This window comes from Sorex araneus, chromosome 1 (assembly GCF_027595985.1).
Source record: "Sorex araneus isolate mSorAra2 chromosome 1, mSorAra2.pri, whole genome shotgun sequence".
NCBI lineage: Eukaryota > Metazoa > Chordata > Mammalia > Eulipotyphla > Soricidae > Sorex > Sorex araneus.
This window is the reverse complement of record NC_073302.1, coordinates 322,288,515-322,308,314: the sequence shown is the minus strand read 5'-3', so window position 1 is coordinate 322,308,314 and position 19,800 is coordinate 322,288,515.

The following is a 19,800-nucleotide window of genomic DNA, read 5'->3' as shown; positions in this document are numbered from 1 at the left end:
AATTACAGTTTATGTTTGGTGTGGCTTAGCTAAAATTAAATTTTGAAAGAATCGTCCCATAAATGTCTTTTTCTCAACACTCTGGTCTTTATCGCAAACACTGGAAATGACAGGTTGTCAAGCCAAAGGGAATTGTCACTTGAATAAACACGTGGGCTTTGGTCTAAAACTTTTGTTTATTGGCTGTTGGAATTCTGCTCAGTCTATAAAATTAGTACTTCACCTCCAAGTATGCATCACATTTGAAACTTTAAAAGAACTTATTAACCTGTAATCCACTTCATCTAATACCCATGTTGAAGGCAAGGAGCCTTTGTAATCACTTGAAATTTCTTCTTTTCTTTTGCATATCAAACAAGGGACTGAGTGAAAAGATTTTAATTCTGAATATCAGATTTATAAGCTTGCTGGGAATTCAGGCATATCTTAATGGTAATGCTTTAGTGTTAGACTGACTTAAAATAAAACCGGGGTGGGATTTGTGGAGAGGAGCAAAAAGTTATCCTCATTATTTCCAGGGTCTGAAAAATCTCTTGATTATTTTCTGGTGTTTTTTAAGAAGGAACAAAACATTAGACAATCATAATGGACATAGGCACTTCAACGAATAGAAGAAATAAGACATAAAAAAATAGTAGCATAATGTTTTAATGAAGATGACAATAACAGAAGAGCTGTATTATTACAAAAAGAAAAAAATTCAGAGGAATGATAGTGCAAAGAGTAAAAGAGGCCCCTGCATTAACTCTGAGCAAGGTGAGTGAGCTCTCATACACACACATACACACACAAGGACAAAGATCTTTCCCAAAAGATGAGGGCAACAATCGTCTCATTATACAAATTTATCATCCAAAGCTTAAACTTTCCCCAACCCTGCAGTGCAATTGAAGTTTTTTTAAATATAATTTCTTTATAAAGAGAAGACAACTTGGAAAATCCTTTGGAGATCAATGATTTCTTGATATTCTTATGTTCCTTTGACAATTCATCACCCATTATCTCATTTCTACTAATGCTTCTTATAAGATGATATTATAAAATCTCAGTATAATGGTTTAAAATAATGACACTATGTATAATTATTAAAAGAATTGATGTGGTAATAATAGCCGGAGGAATTAGTTCTGCAATTGTGTTTTCTAAAACTCCAGTTAAATTCTAGACTCCACAAATAAAATTACTATGCCGAATTTACTCACTTAAAGTTTCTTAAATACAAAGAATATAACAATTGCAGAAACCCTAAACATTAAAGAAACTTAATTAGATAAATCCATTAAAAGTATGTTTCTCTAAATATATTCGAATTCCAAATACTTGAAATGATGCCATATCCTATCATCAAGTTTTAGGGAATGCAGTGGCCATTCCCTAAACATAGTTAAAAAACATAAGGTAAAAATGATGGCAAATTTATAATGAAATCACAGGACATTAGAGTTTAGGTCTTCAGCAAATAATTAGCATGAAATTGAGTGAGAGGAAGAACATGTGTGTGTGTGGGGGTGTGTATGCATGGGATGTGAGGAATTTTTTTGAGATAATAAAAGTTTGAGAGAAATTTTTAAGAGATACACAATGTGTAGAATATAATTCTGATTCAAATGTATCAATTATATACTATGTATTTGTGTACAAAGGAATACATTAAATATTTTTAATGAGCATATAAAACTGGGTTATTCATTGAAGAATAACTTGAATGCATTTTAGGGTCACTGTCACTCTCACTGTCATCCCATTGCTCATTGATTTGTTCAAGCGGACACCAATAACATCTCTCGATTGTGAGACTTATTTGTTACTGTTTTTGGCACATCCAATACGCCACGGGTAGCTTGCCAGGCTCTGCCGCGGGCGCTACTCTCGGTAGCTTGCTGGGCGGAGGAATCAACATGGGACGGCTGCGTGAAAGGCGAACACCCTACTGCTGTGCTATTGCTCCAGCCCAGCGTGATATTTCTTTCTTTCTAAAGATATGCAATAAATTGTCTACTGGTTAAATACCACAATGCCTCTGAGTAGAATTCAGTGGGATCATTAAACAAACAAAAATTTCCATGAATTGCAATTATTAAGAATGAATTTGCAGTTATGTGAGAGTTATTTGTATCATTCTGTTTACTTTGGTATGTACTTGAAATGTTTCCCCAAGAATTGTGCCAGGATTAGACCCTGAGAAATGCCAAATATGGTCCCCATACCATCACTATATCACTGTATCACTGTCATCCCGTTGCTCATAGATTAGCTCGAGCAGGCACCAGTAATGTCTCCATTGTAAGACTTGTTTTTACTGTTTTTGGCATATCAAATATGCCATGGGCAGCTTGCCAGGCTCTGCCATGTGGGCGAGATACTCTAGGTAGCTTGCTGGGCTCTCCGATAGGGGTGGAGGAATCAAATCCAGGTTCAGAGCGTGCAAGATAAGTATCCTACCCGCTGTGCTATCGTTCCAGCCGCCCCCCTCAACAAACCGTAATTAAAAAAAAAATCACCTGGAAGAGAAGAATTAAATAAAACTTACAACGATCTTGAGTTCTACCAGAGAGATAATTTCATGGTCATGTTGAACAAATAACTACATTATATAATGTATATGATCATAAAATATATTTTTCAATATTTTAGGAACATTGAATGTATATTTTCAATTTCTTGGTTTTCCATCTTGTATTTTTTTTTTTGGCATATCCAATATGCACGGGTAGCTTGCCAGGCTCTGCCATGCAGGCTACATACTCTCAGTAGCTTGCCGGGCTCTCCAAGAGGGGCGGAGGAATCGAACATGTGTTGGCCTTGTGAAACTCGAAAGCCCAACTGCTGTGCTATGCCAAAAACAGTAACAATAAGTCTCTCAGTGAGAAATGTTACTGGTGCCCGCTCGAACAAATCGATGAGCAGCGGGATGACAGTGACAGTGACAGTGATTTCTTTTTTTTTTCAATTTAGTGCACTGGCGCTGGAGATGTAGTATAGCAACTAAGTTGCTTGCTTTTCATGCATCTTACCCATGTTTGTTCCCAGACCTGCATATGGTCCCCATGACTGGCCAGAAGTGATCCCCAAGCATAGAGAGGCGTGGCCCAAAACACAGAGAGAGGATTCAATGTCTCCAAATACTGGGAATACTTGCAGCGTGAGATCTGTGAAACAGGATACAGAAGTATTTTTTTTTTTTTTGCATTTAATTTTATTTTATTTTTTTTTATTTTATTTTATTTTTTTATTTTTTTTATATATTTTTTTTAATTTTAAATTTATTTATTTTTAATTAGAGAATCACCGTGAGGGTACAGTTACAGATTTATACACTTTTGTGCTTATACTTCCCTCATACAAAGTTTGGGAACCCATCCCTTCACCAGTGCCCATTCTCCACCACCTGTAAACCCAGTGTCCCTCCCACCCTCCCCAATCCCATCTCCCCCCCACCCCACCCTGCCACTGTGGCAAGGCATTCCCTTCTGTTTTCTCTCTCTAATTAGCTGTTGTGGTTTGCAATAAAGGTGTTGAGTGGCCGCTGTGCTCAGTCTCTAGCCCTCATTCAGCCCGCAACTCCCCTCCCCCACATGGCCTTCGACTACAATGTAGTTGGTGATCGATTCTCTGTGTTGACCTTTCCCCGGAACGTGAGGGCAGCCTCGAAGCCATGGAGTCAACCTCCTGGTACTTATTTCTACAGTTCTTGGGTGTTAGTCTCCCACTCTGTTATTCTAAATACCATAGATGAGTGCAATCTTTCTATGTCTGTCTCTCTCTTTCTGACTCATTTCACTCAGCATGAAACTTTTCATGCCCATCCACTTAACTACAAAATTCTTGACCTCCTTTTTTCTAACAGCTGCATAGTATTCCATTGTATAGATGTACCAAAGTTTCCTCAACCAGTCATCCGTTCTGGGGCATTCGGGTTTTTTCCAGATTCTGGCTATTGTAAACAGTGCTGCGATGAACATACATGTGCAGATGTTGTTTCGATTGTACTTTTTTGCCTCTCTGGGATATATTCCCAGCAGTGGTATTGCTGGGTCAAATGGGAATTCAATATCTAATTTTTTGAGAGTCGTCCAAATTGTTTTCCAGAAGGGCTGAACCAGTCGGCATTCCCACCAGCAGTGAAGAAGGGTCCCTTTCTCCCCACATCCTCTCCAACAGCGGTTGCTTTTGTTCTTTTGGATGTGTGCTAGTCTCTGTGGTGTGAGGTGGTATCTCAAAGTTGTTTTGATCTGCATCTCTCTGATGATTAGTGATGCAGAGCACTTTTTCATGTGCCTTTTGGCCATTCGTATTTCTTCCTTGGTAAAGTTTCTGTTCATTTCTTCGCCCCATTTTTTGATGGGGTTGGATGTTTTCTTCTTGTAGAGTTCAACCAGTGCTTTATATACCATTGATATCAACCCCTTATCTGATGGGTATTGTGTAAATATCCTTTCCCATTCTGTGGATAGTCTTTGTATTCTGGTCACTGTATCTCTTGCGGTGCAGAAGCTTTTTAGTTTAATGTAGTCCCATTTGTTGATCTCTGTTTTTACTAGATTGCTTAGTTCCGTGTCACCTTTGAAGATACCTTTATCTTCAATATCGTGGAGGGTTTCGCCAACCTTGTCTTCAATGTACCTTATGGTTTGTGGTCTAATGTTGAGGTCTTTAATCCATTTTGATCTGACTTTTGTGCATGGTGTCAGGTCAAGGTCTAAACCCATTTTTTTGCATGTGGTTGTCCAGTTGTGCCAGCACCATTTGTTAAAGAGGCTTTCCTTGCTCCACTTCACATCTCTTGCTCCCTTATCAAAGATTAGATGGTCATACATTTGGGGTTGTGTGTAGGGATATTCCACCCTGTTCCATTGGTCTACGGCTCTGCCTTTGTTCCAGTACCATGCTGTTTTAATTGTTACTGCTTTGTAGTAAAGTTTGAGGTTGGGGATGGTGATGCCTCCCATCATCTTTTTCCCAAGAATTGTTTTAGCTATCCTTGGACGTTTGTTATTCCATATGAATTTTAGGATTGCTTGATCCATTTCTTTGAAGAATGTCATGGGTATATTTATAGGGATCGCATTGAATCTGTATAACGCTTTAGGGAGTATTGCCATTTTGACAACATTGATTCTCCCTATCCACGAGCAGGGTATATGTTTCCATTTCCTCATGTCCTCTTTAATTTCATGGAGTAGCGTTATGTAGTTTTCTTTGTAAAGGTCTTTTACTTCCTTGGTTAAGCTGATTCCGAGGTACCTGATTTTCTGGGGCACGATTGTGAATGGGATTGCTTTTTTCATGTCCCTTTCCTCTGCCTCATTGTTTGCATATATGAAGGCCATGGATTTTTGGGTATTGATTTTGTAGCCTGCAACTTTACTGTATAAGTCTATTGTTTCTAAGAGTTTCTTAGTAGAGGTTTTAGGCTTCTCTAGATATAGTATCATGTCGTCTGCAAATAGTGAGAGTTTGATTTCTTCCCTTCCTATCTGGATGCCCTTAATCTCTTTTTCTTGTCTAATAGCTATCGCAAGTACTTCCAGTACTATATTGAAGAGGAGTGGTGAGAGTGGGCATCCTTGTCTTGTGCCCGATCTCAGAGGAAAGGCCCTTAGTTTTTCCCCGTTGAGGATAATGCTTGCCGTAGGCTTGTGATAGATGGCTTCGACTATCTTGAGGAAAGTTCCTCCAAACCCCATTTTGGCGAGGGTTTTCATCATGAAAGGATGTTGGATCTTGTCAAATGCTTTCTCTGCATCTATTGATATGATCATATGGTTTTTATCTTTACTTTTGTTGATATGCTGGATTATGTTGATTGATTTCCGAATGTTAAACCATCCTTGCATCCCTGGGATGAATCCCACTTGGTCGTGATGTATGATCTTTTTGATGAGTTGTTGGATCCTATTTGCTAGTATTTTGTTGAGGATCTTCGCATCGGTGTTCATCAGGGAAATTGGTCTGTAATTTTCTTTCTTAGTGGTGTCTTTGTTTGCTTTTGGTATTAGGGAGATATGTGCTTCATAGAAACTGTTTGGGAGAGTTCCTGTTTTTTCAATTTCCTGGAAAAGTTTGAGGAAAACAGGCAATAGGTCTTCTTTAAATGTTTGGAAGAATTCGCCAGTGAAACCATCTGGGCCTGGGCTTTTGTTTTTGGGGAGGTTTTTGATTACCGTTTCAATTTCCTTAACATTGATGGGTCTATTCAGGTATTCCAGGTCTTCTTTCTTCAGTGTTGGGAGATTGTAGGAATCAAGGAATCCATCCATTTCTTTTAGGTTCTCCTTTTTTGTGGCATAAAGACTTTCAAAGTAGTCTCTAATGATCTTTTGAATCTCACTGGTTTCTGTTATGATGTCCCCCTTTTCATTTCTGATTCGATTTATTAGAGTTTTCTCTCTTTCTTTCTTTGTGAGACTTGCTAGCGGTTTATCAATCTTATTTATTTTCTCAAAGAACCAACTCTTTGTTTCATTGATCTTTCGGATTGTTTTTTTGGTTTCGATGTCATTAATTTCTGCTCTAATTTTTATTATTTCTTTCCTTCGGTCTGGTTTGGGGTCCTTTCTCTGGTCCTTTTCTAGGGTCTTGAGTCGTGAAGTCAAGCTATCTATGTGGGTCCTTTCTTCCTTCCTGAGGAATGCTTGGAGAGCTATAAATTTTCCCCTTAACACGGCTTTAGCTGCGTCCCATAGGTTTTGGTAGCTCGTGTCTTCATTCTCATTTGTTTCTAAGTATCTTTTGATTTCTTCCTTGATTTCCTTCTTGACCCACTCATTGTTCAACATGGAATTGTTTAATTTCCAGGTGTTTGATTTGATTTTCCGTATTTGTGGGTGGTTAGCTTCTATCTTCAGTGCATCGTGGTCTGAAAAGATGGTTGATACAATTTCTATTTTTCCGATTCTATTGAGGTATGTTCTGGGGCCCAGTACATGGTCTATTTTTGAAAATGTTCCATGTGCACTGGAAAAGAATGTGTATTCTTTCTTTTTGGGGTGTAAGGCCCTGTATAGGTCTATTAGGCCTCTCTCTTCGATTTCTTCATTCAGAGTCAGTGTTTCCTTGTTGAGTTTTGTTCTTGTGGATCTATCTAGAGGTGATAAGGCCGTATTGAAGTCTCCGACTACAATTGTGCTGTTAGTGATGTCCTCTTTGAAGTCTGTTAGGAGTCGTTTTAAATATTTAGCCGGTCGTTCGTTAGGAGCATATACGTTTAAGAGTGTGATTTCTTCCTGTTGTACATATCCCTTGATAAACAGAAAATGACCTTCGCTGTCCCTTTTGAGCTTTTTCATCCTGAAATCTATGTTGTCGGATACCAGGATGGCCACTCCAGCTTTTTTAAGGGGGTTGTTTGCTTGGAGGATTGTTTTCCATCCTTTGACTTTGAGTCTATGTTTACTCTGTTTGTTCAGGTGTGTTTCTTGCAGGCAACAGAATGTTGGGTTTAATTTCCGTATCCATTTAGCCACTCTGTGTCTCTTGATAGGTGCATTTAGGCCATTGACATTGAGAGAGATTATTGTGATGTGGTTTTGTGTCATCTTTCTGTGGGATTTGTTGTTCTTATGGGGCTCCTCCTTGTCTTACAGTAGCCCCTTTAGACCTTCTTTCAAGATTGGTTTTGAGTCTATGAAGTTCCTGAGCTGTTGTTTGTCTGAGAAATAGTGTATGGTTCCTTCGAGTTTGAGTGAGAGTTTAGCTGGATAAAGTATTCTTGGTGAGGCATTCATTTCGTTGAGTTTTTTCACTATGTCCCACCATTGTCTTCGGGCTCGGAGGGTTTCTTCTGACAGATCGGCCGTAAATCTGAGGGGTGCTCCTTTGTATGTGATTTCCCTCTTTGACCTTGCTACTTGTAGAATTGTGTCTCTATCTAGAGCATCCGCCATTCTGACTATGAGATGCCTTGGAGTCTTTTTATTTGGGTCTCTTTTTGCTGGCACTCTTCGGACTTCTTGTATCTGGACGCCTGCCTTCTCCAGCTCTGGGAATTTCTTAGCGATGATGTCTTTGACTATGTTTTTTTCATTGGCGTTACTTCCCTGTGGTTCTGGTACTCCAATGATTCTTATGTTGTTCCTCTTGAAGTCATCCCCCAGGGCTCTGATTCGCTCTATAGCCATTTTGAGGTCTTTGGCCATGATTTGTTGCTGTCTGTAAGCTTTCTGCAGCTCATCCTCAAGCTCGCTGATTCTGTCTTCGGCTGTAGTCATTCTGCTGTTGAGGGCATCTAGTGAGATTTTTATTTCATCTACCGATTGCTGTATTTGTGAGACTTCCGTTCGAAGGTTTGAAATTTCTGCTCTCATTTCTGCTCTGATTTCTTCCTGTATTTTCTTGGTAGACCGTTCGAGCGCTTGATTCATCTCCTCCCTTAATTTATTGGATGTCTGTTCCATAGTTGCTTGGAGTAGGTCGAATCTCCTCCATATTTCCTCTCTGAATTGTTTATCTGAGAGGTCGTAGATGTTGGGAGACTCTTTTGAGGTTTCTAGTATCTTTTGTTCTCCCTCTCTTGGTGGAGGGGATTTTCGCTGTTTCTTCATATTGTCACGGAAGTGCAGAGTTGGAACCTTGTAGTTATTTATTCCTCTTCCTTTTTGTGGGAAGAAGGGGCTCCGATTGTGCTAAACTTCCGTTATTCCCTGATAGCTTTTATAGTGTCAGCCTAAGCTAATGGCTATTTTACATAAATGTTTGAGATCGCAAAAGTGAGTTTTCAAAGGAATACACAGTACGGATTGAGCTGAGGTAGCGAAGAATAACTGCGGCCGCGTTAGCGGCCTGTGCTCCCGAAAGAGGCCACGCCCACTTTTAGGCCACGCCCCCTGAGATGAGGACACGCCCCTAAGCAGCAGAGTGGGGATTGGTCAGGATCCGACGGCGGCGGCGGAAAGGTGCCAGGCAGGGGCTTCAGGAGAAGCCCCGAGCCGCGGCGGGCAGGGGGCGGGGAGGGGGCTTCTCCGCGCTGAGGCAGGCTCTCCAAAGGATTGCCTGTTTACCTGCAGGATGGAGATTGGTCAGGATCCGACGGCGGCGGCGGAAAGGTGCCAGGCAGGGGCTTCAGGAGAAGCCCCGAGCCGCTACAGAAGTATTTTTTAAAATCTCATTTCTTCTTGTCTTCTTAATTTTTAGTTTTCATTTTCATAATTTTCCTAAGTCTTAGTATTTCCTGTTTTTATATACAGGTAAAGAAAAACAGCAAAAATAAAATGTGGGTGGGTGTTGGGGAGCGTAGGGGGTTGGGGTGGGAGCATGGGAGGGATACTGGGAACATCGGGGGCGATGGGACTGGGCACTGGTGGAGAGATATAAACAAAATGCAAACATGAAAGTTCATAAGTTTCTAACTGTAACTCATGGTGATTCACTAATAAAGAAATAAAATAATTTTAAAAAAGAATAAAATGTCAAAAATTAACGCAAATTTTGAGAATTAATGTAGGGAATTAATGATATTTGAGAAATATAGTTTTAAGTATAAAAAATAAAAACAGTGTATTAGAAAGTTATTTTATTTTCTGTTATTCATGAAGAAGCTCTCTTTCTATATATACACATACATACATATATACACGTTTATATGTGTTTACACACATTTTTATTTGTTTGATTACATACATGAGTTAATAAAAGATTGCAGATTCTGGTACAAAGAATTAAAATACTTTTAATTTTATTTCTCAGAATAATACTTGGATATTACTTGGAACACATTTATTAACTTTTTTTGAGGTTGGTCAATTGAATTTGTAATAAAATAAGATTCTATTGGCGGATCATCTCATTTTGAGGTTATTTAAAGAACTATGGGCTAGAATAACACAGGGATTAAGGTGTCTGCCTGCATGAAGCCAATCCCCACCCCCATGCATGGTCCTAAGAACTTCCTGGAGTGACCTCTGAGCACAGAGTCAGGAGTTGCTTCTGACAGAACCACAGCGAAAAGTGAAAGAAACAAGCAACTATGTTGGAAATATGCAAAATGTCTGCTCACTAATACTTGAACTGAGCCAGATTTGCTCTTTATTAGAAAGAAATGTTATATGCAAGAAGCAACATTGTTATGGTGCATTTTTATTTCACGTAGAAGTATATATCAATATCACTACTAACAGAATTTTTGTTATATATTTAGAAATAATTTCTCTGCTTTAGTATTTATTTTCAAAAAAAAATTCATGCTATCTTCCACCAAGGAGTAAAACCTATCTGCATATCATTTTAAATTATGAATTATTTTAATATGACTTAATGGTCTTTGCATTTTTGCATGTTGCTTGCCAGAGAGATAGTACAATGGGTAGGTATTTGCTTGTATGATGCTGACCCAGGATCAATCTCCAGTCTCACTTAAGGCCCCTTGAGCCCCCATAGGTCTGAGTCTTGAGCACTGAGTCAGGAGTAAGCCTTGAGCAGAACTAGACACAGTCTCACTCCCACCCCCATCTTATTTCAAATTATTACAATGATTTACATGCATATTCTTATTTATACGTGTGTGTTTGTGTGTTTGTGTGTGGGGGGGTGGAGAGCTAGGACAGAGGTTAAGGTGCTTTCTCTCAAAGGCTGACCCAAGTTCAATCTTTGGCATCATGTATGATCCTCTGAATTCCACCAGGTGAGCACAGAGTCAGGAATAATCACCAGGTGTCAATTCCTCAAAAAATTAAAATAATATATTTTGGTTTCTAAAATACTAGAATCATTAAACTTTCTCACCATAAGAGCTCATTTTCCAAGTAGCAGACAAAAAGTTAAAGTAGGAAGACAAAACACAGAAGCTGACGTTTTGTGAAATTATAATAAGATCCCAGTGTTATGATATTTATTTAAGAGAATTCCCTTGATGATGGTTGGGTGTTATCAAGACAGATCTTAAGAAGAAAATCATGAATTGCAAGAGAATTAAAAGTTGGGTGGGCCAAGGGGTATACAAGATGATACAGTAGTGGCAGATATCTCCACAAGATGGCGATCATGTTTTAATAGTTGCCTTTAATTAGACATCAAAATTGATAGTTTCACTACCAGAAATATTCATTTTGTATATATAAAAATATGATTGTTTTAACTTCTACAGTGCTAAATAATATATTTTCTAGTATTTTCAATAGCTGTATCTCTTTGTCTCTGTGATATTAAAGCATTATGTTGCAATATTTAGGAGTCCGTTATGTTATGTAGACACATAGTCCAGCAATTTCTTCCTCTTGATTCTATCCTATGTTGGGCAAGTACCACCAGCTCAGTCATAATTTAATGTGTATAAAACTGGATCGCAAATTTTAAGCTTGAATATGGCAAGGGAAGGAGAAAATAGACACAATTGCTCAGAGCTCTAGATGCATAGATGGTTTTACACAGAGTTATTGCCTAGGAAAGATGATTTCTGAACTTACTGCTCATTTGATTATTAGTGAATAAGACATGGAGGACAAAAATATCAACTGTTGGGTCACTGTCTTTAGATTCTGTGTCTACATCCATCAATGACTTACTTATTATCTTATATTCACCACTGATTGCCCAGACAAACTTAGATGTTGAAATAATATATGCTAACCAGTTGACATATATTATCAGTTTGGTTTGATGTCTAAGACATCAATCACCAATGAACTTAAATCTGAGTATAATTTAACATAAAACTCAATAAAATATAATTATGTTTCTAAATTATGTCCTGTTGTATTACAGTAAGATTTTTAAAAAATAAAATTTTGTCTCTGGATTTCATAAAATTTTAAAATCAGTTATTTCACAAACTTTTCGAAGTTTCCTTTTAACTAAATAAGTATATATCCACAATCAAATAATACTCAGCTTTCGTAAAAAAGAAATCATATAACATATTGCATCTATGTCGATGGAACATAGACATAGAGGGTGTCATGCTAGTGAAGTCGGTCTACGGGAGAGGGACGGATACAGAAAGATCTCTCTTCTCTGTGGGATATAAACGAGCACATTAAGGGAGCAACTGAGAGTCAGCCTACAGAATTGAGTTCACCAGGAGGATGAGAGGTGGACTGGAAAGGGAGCTTGAGATTGGCAGAAGGATGCTAACACTTTGGTGGTGAGCGTGACCTGAAACTATTATTATTATTTTTTAATTTTGTTGTTTATGTTTCTATGCTGCATCTAGTGATGCTCAGGGTTACTCCTGGCTCTACACTTAGGAATTACCCCTGGTAGTACTCAGAGATCATATTGGATGCCTAGGATTGAACCTGGGTCAGCCACGTGCATGGCAAACACCTTACCTGCTGTCCTATCACTGTGGCCCCAATCAAAAACTATTATTAACAATATTGCAAATCACAGTGCCCAAATAAAAATTGAATAAAAAGACTACTATGGTAAATGCCAGCTATTTTATGACTAGACATAATTTAGCCTGTATGTGGAAAAATGATTTAAGAAAGTTAATGCAAATCGGAAAACAGCATGCCAGTGAGGGCTTTAGAGGCTGTTGACATCTAATGTTGATACTGGTATTTTACATCGCATTGAAAGATGCTTGCAACAAGATGGATGGAGCTGAAATACATTGTGCTTAATGAAAAATGGATGGCCTGATAAATAATTTCAAAAAGGACACTATTCTACTTACATGAGAAATGTAGAAGAGTCAACTGATAAAAACAGAAAGTAGAACAACAGTGGCTTTTGGAGAGGGAAATATGTGATAGTCAAAAAGTATAAAATATCAAAATTTTAGGCAAAATGACTTATAAAATATACTATACAGTAGAGTGTGTACAGTTAATACTCTATTATATATTTTATTATTATTATTTTTGGTTTGGGGGCCATCCTCCTGTCTCTGCCCAGAAATCACTCCTGGTATTTCTGTGAAAATGATATTCGGTATGGGGGACCAAACCAGGTGTAGTCACATTCAAAGCAAATGTCTTAATCACTGTGCTGTATGTCTGGCCCCAATAATATTCTTTTATAAAGTTTGCTAACAGTGCTCTAGCATATCGTTCAAAAGACTAATGCACTCACTTTGCATTCTGGAGGCCTGGTTCTGATTCGCAATATTCTGTTTCCCAGAGTACTCCCTAAGCATCGCTTGGTATCACCCCTACTGCCCCAAATTAAAAATGTTTGCTAAGCATATTGTAATCATGTCCTTTGTTTTATTTTTTTAACCATGGTAATAATGAAGAGGACATAAAGAAAAGATGTGAGAGTGATGGATATGTTGAGAGCATACCTTAAACAGGAATAGCTTTGATATCAACTGTAGCTTAATACAATGGTATAAAAAATAGCATTGTGAATCTATAGGCACACGTAGGCATGTCTAGCTATAAATTTGAAAAAAACATAAAGCAATAAGGTAGCCATTATACAAGTTGGTAAAAAAAATCATAAAGTCTTTATGTAAAAATAGTATAAGACTACTTAAAATGAAACCTCAAACAAAGCTTAACAATCCTGAAACAGTGTGAAAATCATGCAATGTGAAGTTTATAAGCCTTACAGATAAATTTGGCACTGATGTCAAAGTAATCCATTATGTTTGAAATTTAAAATTTTTATAAGAGATGGTTTAACTGTTCTATAAACTAACGTTGCTAAACTTTTGTCTCTAATAAGAAAAGATCATTACTGAACATGAATAAAATCTATATGACTTACTTTTGGTAAAATATGGTGAAAAATTTATTATCTGTGGTGATAGATTAGGACCACTGCATTCTTAAATAAGATTCATAAAGAACTATAGAGATTGAAATTTAGTAAATAGATGCTTACTAGAATAAGGGGATAATTGTGCTATGAAAATAATTAAAAAGTAATCTCCATTAATAACCAGAAAAATAGATTAATGCTTACAGAACAAAATTATTCTGAGAAATAACCTATGTATTTCTAGTTAGATTATTTTAAAAGTTATAATTTATCTTAGTAAAGATTTATTAGTGTCAAATCTGGTCTTACAAAAAGGCTTCATAATGGAAGAATGTGCATCTATTGGAGCATTTTAATTAGAAATATGATGGACTATGTATCATGCTAGAACTAAATATGTCAGTATCCTTTTAATTTCTAGGCATCTTATATGAATTTCTAAAAGTTTCTAAATTATTAATGTTGAAAGAATGACAACTGAAATAAATGTATTTGTGTCAAGTATCTAAGCTTATTTTATTTTAATGAAGAGTGAAATCAACACTTTAAAAATGCTAGGAAGTCTGAACACGTATTTCCATCCAAAAGTACTGAAAACGGGGAAACTTTTAACATGGGTAACTTACTTAAAATATAATCTTTTGTTGTTACTGAAGATTGTTGCCATAGATAACTACAATACATAATACTGCTAAAATAATTATAGGTTGTATTCAATTCCGATGTGTCACTAACAACAGCATTTCTTACAGAGGTCAGTAGTGAAATATATTAAAAAGTTTCTCTCTGCTTTCAAAACTGCCAACTATACACACAAAGTAATAGAAAAATAACTCCCAAGTCATATCTATTCATTTATATTTTATCTTTAATAGATATTGTTGGTATAAAAATCATATAAAATTATTTGGAAGACTAGGGAGATTGTACAGTGGTTAATGTCCTTGGTTTGCTGGGCAGAGCTGTCCCAAGACCACAATCTTTGGCACCTCATATGATTGCCAGAGCCCACCGAGAATAACCTGAGGTCAGAGTCAGGAGTAAGACCTGACCACAATTGGGTGTGGCACTATAACCAATAAAAAATGTTTTTCCCCCTTTGGAAATTGTTACTAGTATTTCTTAGAATGAGCCTTCACTTTAAGTGGAATATATATCACTGTCACTGTCTCTGTCACTGTCATCCTATTGTTCCGTGATTTACTCGATCAGGCACCAGTAACGTCTCTAATCATCTCAGCCTTGGGATTTTAGTAGCCTCTCTTTACTCATCTTTCCCAATGATTGGAGGCTCTTTCAGGGTCAGGGGAATCAGACCTATTGCTACTGTTTTTGGCATATCGAATATGCCATGAGTAGCTTGCCAGGCTCTGCCCATGGAATAAGCATAGAGAAATTTGTTAGAGCTTTTTTCATGTATCAATAAGATTTTACGTTATAATTATGATGGCTTCCTACTTAGAACATTAATGGATTTGATGGATTGAGAAGTGGAATGACTTTTTTTAAAGAACAAAATAATAGATTTTTCAAATGTCTGAATTTTGTATTGGTACAAGGTTAAGTTAGTACAGCATTGATGGACCAGGAGGAAACATATATATTAGCCTTTTGTATTTGCCCCAAGCCTTTTTCCCATTACTAAAATGAAATGGAATAAGAACATAAACAGTTTGTGAGTTTGGATGGAATTGCTCTATCACCCAAATCAGTTCTCTTTATTTCTTTTGGCTTTATATTTTAGATTCCTTCAAAGAACCACTGGAAATTTATGTTAGCCATGTTTTAATGTATTCTCAAGCAATGGAATAATCTTGGTTCCTAAAAGCTAAAGATCTTTGAGAATTTCCAAGTATTTTTCCTAACTTAGAGTAATTAACAAGCTTCCTTAATACTGACTTCAAATTTTGGTTTGCTCTTGTTCAGACCAACCCTGGCATAGTTCTTGATGTCTGTATACAATCAATATTTAGTATTCTAACCTCCTATTTTACTTCCAGTAAAATGTCTTAATGTATGTGGCTTAGAAATGATATGCACCATTACTAGTATAATGAGCTTAAAACATACTAGTATGTCATTCCATTTTTCCTACCTAAGATATTATAGCAGTATTTGAGCTTGATTAAATTTAAAAAGCTAATACTTCCTGATAAAATTCATAGCCATAACACATAAGAACATGTAATGAGTTTGCCCACTGTTCATGAGCAACAGAAATTAGTCTTACCAGTATCTGGAACTCAACACTTCCCAAGTTCAACTACTTACATCCATTTCCTCCACATTAGCTCTGCTAATATTGGGAAAATCAACTCTGTAGTTATTTTTCATTCACATACTAGAATAGTCTTTTTTGGTAAAAGCATCTTGTATACTAAAATTTGTTAATATAAAGTAAAATAATAAAGAATATAGCAATATCCCTTTAATATGGAAATATATAACAATAACTGGGAAAGGTAGAGTTTTAAGTTACTAGAGTATAAAACATTATTTGCTCAATTTGTTAATTTTTATATTTTTCTCAGTATATAAAACTCATGTAAATCAGGTTTTATTCAATTCCTCACCAACAACTGATTTGAGAATACTAAGCAATTGAGACTGGCTTGGTATGGGGATGTATCAATATGGTCAGGAGTTATGTTAGCTGAGTATCATCTCAGCTAATGAACTGCATTGTACACTATACTCTCAAACAAGGTGTTTACTTTGGATAATTACCTGATTATGGATTGAGAATTTTTTAAGTGGCTAGTTAAATCATCTTTTAAAGATGGCTAGCATCTTTTAAAGATGGCTAGCATCTTTCCCATTCCTGTCAATTGCAGTTAATTTAATTAAATAATTTATTTACCCACAGGCCTCATCGATGAACAACAGGATGACAGTGATACAGTGATTTACCCACAAGCATTTGTGCACTAAATATATACAGTGAATAGAAATTAATCTCCTGGAGTGTTATAGAAAGATATATGCACAAATGCTTGAGACTCTGTGAGAGATCATGTTGAAAAACTATGTGCTAATTGTCAAAATTCCGTCTGATGATAGATAAATGGAAGGAGATATTCAAAGAGGGTCTTGTAGGAAATTACTATCACTATCACTGTCACTCTCATCCTCTTGCTCATTGATTTGCACCAGTAACATCTCCATTGTGAGATTTGTTGTTACTGCTTTTGGCATATCAAATACGCCACGGGTAGCATGCCAGGCTCTGCCATGTGGATAGACCGGGCTCTCTGAGAGGGACGGAGGAATTGGAGGAATTGAACCTGGGTCAGCCTTATGCAAGGCAAATGCCCTACCCGCTGTGCAACTGCTCCAGCCTATTGTAGGAAATACTTGAAATAATTTCACATCCATTTCTCTGATAAATAACATAGGTAAAACATTCGAAATAGATTCTGGGGTAAAACAGTAACAACAGCTGTGAATAGTTTGCTTTTAATTCCAGATTTGATTACCTTTACAGATATGAATGGGTGGACAACCAGATCCTTTTCAAAAAAAGGTCAAGCTTTAACAGATAACTAAGAACTTTGAACACTTTCCACTTCTACACTTTTTTCTGTTCTCTTAATTTATAAAATCTACAATTTCTTATATAGCAATTGTTGTATGGAACAATGTGCTAAAAAGAAAATAGCCCTATCTTTGTAACACTAAGATGAAACAAGTAATTTTTTTTAGAAAACAAAGAAATGTAAGTCACTGTTCAAGTGACTGGGAGAATATGGAAGCAGATGCTGAAACAATAAACATCTTGGTTTATTTCATTTAGAGGAAGCTGTATAAATACTATCATAAAGTAAAGTACTTGGTGCACTCTGAGAAATATGTCATTATCAAACAAATGCTTTTTTTATTACTATCACGAAGAACACAGATGGCTTGGTATGCTCATTTTCGTGCTTATTAAAATAAATTTGCTAAGGAGCAGGTAGGTGCCTCATTATTTTCAAGATACATTCAATGATGTAGAAATACACTGAGATTCTTTTTAACAAAAGTTTTCGAAGACCCATTTGACATCATTATTATAAAGATGTTTGATGGAGAAAAGAAAATGATATTTTCTCCAAATAATTGTGATGATCAGTATGGTTAAAATATTTTGACAGTTTTAAATGTCACCAAGGTAGTAAGTATTAGGAAAGTTTAAGGAGAGACAATTTAGTTACTCCATTTTCTTAAAAAGTACAAATGGGAATATATAACTTATGGTACTCATAATCGCTTTCCTTTGAAACTGAGGCACAGATTAAAAAGAGAATTGATTTAAGTTTTTTGATTTGTTTGTTTTTTTTTGTTTGTTTGGGGGCCATACCCAGCATTGCTCACAGTGTACTCTTGACTTTGAGTTCAGGAATCACTTCTAAGAGGCAGAGGGACCATATGGGGTGCTGGGAACCCACTGGGTCAGCTGCACGCAAGGCAAGCACCCTACTTGCTGTGCTAGCTCCCTGAACCTGGTTTCCATTTTCAGAGGAAAAGCAACACTACAGTATAAGAGTTACTTCCCAAGCCCTCATGACTTGCTATTACTGAAAATTTCTGCAAATCTACATCTTTGATGAAATACTATTTTGTTTTATTTCATATCTTATGCCATTTACTCAACATTATATGTAATGTATTATGATATATAAGATTATGATCTTATCTTCTATTTAAATACTTTCATAATCCATCTAAACGGTTTGTCACAAGAAAAAGAAAATGCCAAAAATACTTCTAAAAAGTAAATTTCCAAAAATAATAATGAACTAGATTTTTTTAAGAGTTTAATCCATAAGATTATTTATTTCTATCCTGGGAAAAATATGAGTTTGTGAAATGCACTACTAAATAAGAATTGCTGAATAAATAAATCACAAATGCATTTTAGCTTGAAGTTTTTAGATAATTGCTTCTATTCCCTCTCCCCCTGATGTGAATATACATAGTCAAAAGCAGATGCTGCATTTCATGCTCATGGGAGTTGAAACTCAGTAGTCAGTGTCAAGAAAAAAAAATCTTTCATTGCACATAAGTGGACATTTTAAATACAAATTATTCTTTATAATTTTCTTTAATTTTGTGATTATGAATATTTATATTTAATGGTGTCTATATAGTCTTAAATTTGATGTGCTATAAATTACTGTTTATTTTTTGAAATAAGAAAAATCACTCCATTGTTTTCCCAGTTTATCAAGAGTACAAGTTTTAGGAACAAGAAATAGTTCAGTGGATAAGAAACTTGACTTGCATATGGCTGACCAGGGTTGAATTCACTTAGGGTTAATATCCTAAGCAGAGGCAGGAGTAACCCTAAACATTACCTGGTATGACACCCCCCTCCATCCACAAAGCCGAAAACAAACAAAATAAATAAACAGGTAAATTTTATAAAAATTACATTTTAGAGATTATACTATAATTTTTATTTTTTTAATCAAAAGAGCTTTTCCAATCTACTCAATGTTTTCATTTCTGATTTCAAAGATTTTGCCTATTGATAATTATATATATGTACATACATATATGGGTATAGTTGATAATTATTCGTAATATATTTTAATAGCTTTCTAATGGTGGTAAATAACTTTTGATGATCGGCTGTACATTTAATACCAGCTGTTCTGAAGTAGAAGTTCTAAGAGATTTAATCCACTGCTAATTTAGAAACTCCCTATTTAGTCTTTATGTTTATAAATACATGGCCATACTGGAAGATTTAAAGCTCCTTTGGTTATTGCCTGCCTGGGTGCTCATGTAGTTGCAGCTCCAACTGTATAATCTATACAATATAGTAACTTTTAAAATGCTACTTTTAAAATGCTAAATGTGATCACTTAGAGTTTGAAATACAGTTTTACTAAAGTTGCCTTTGAAGTTAAAAACTAACTCCTTGTATGTAGGACAAATGTGTAGTAACATGATTTTATTTTTGCAGTACAAACTATTGTCTCCACGAAAAATATATTAGACAAATGGTATTTTTCATCATTTTAATAAAAGTTTGGATAATCATTTATATATAGTGTTTTATTAGACTTAATCAAATTAGCAAATAACCAAAAGTGCCTGATAATCAATATAAAAGAGGACCTAATAGGCTTAAACCACTACACAATTCATCAAAATAACGATGGACGAAAA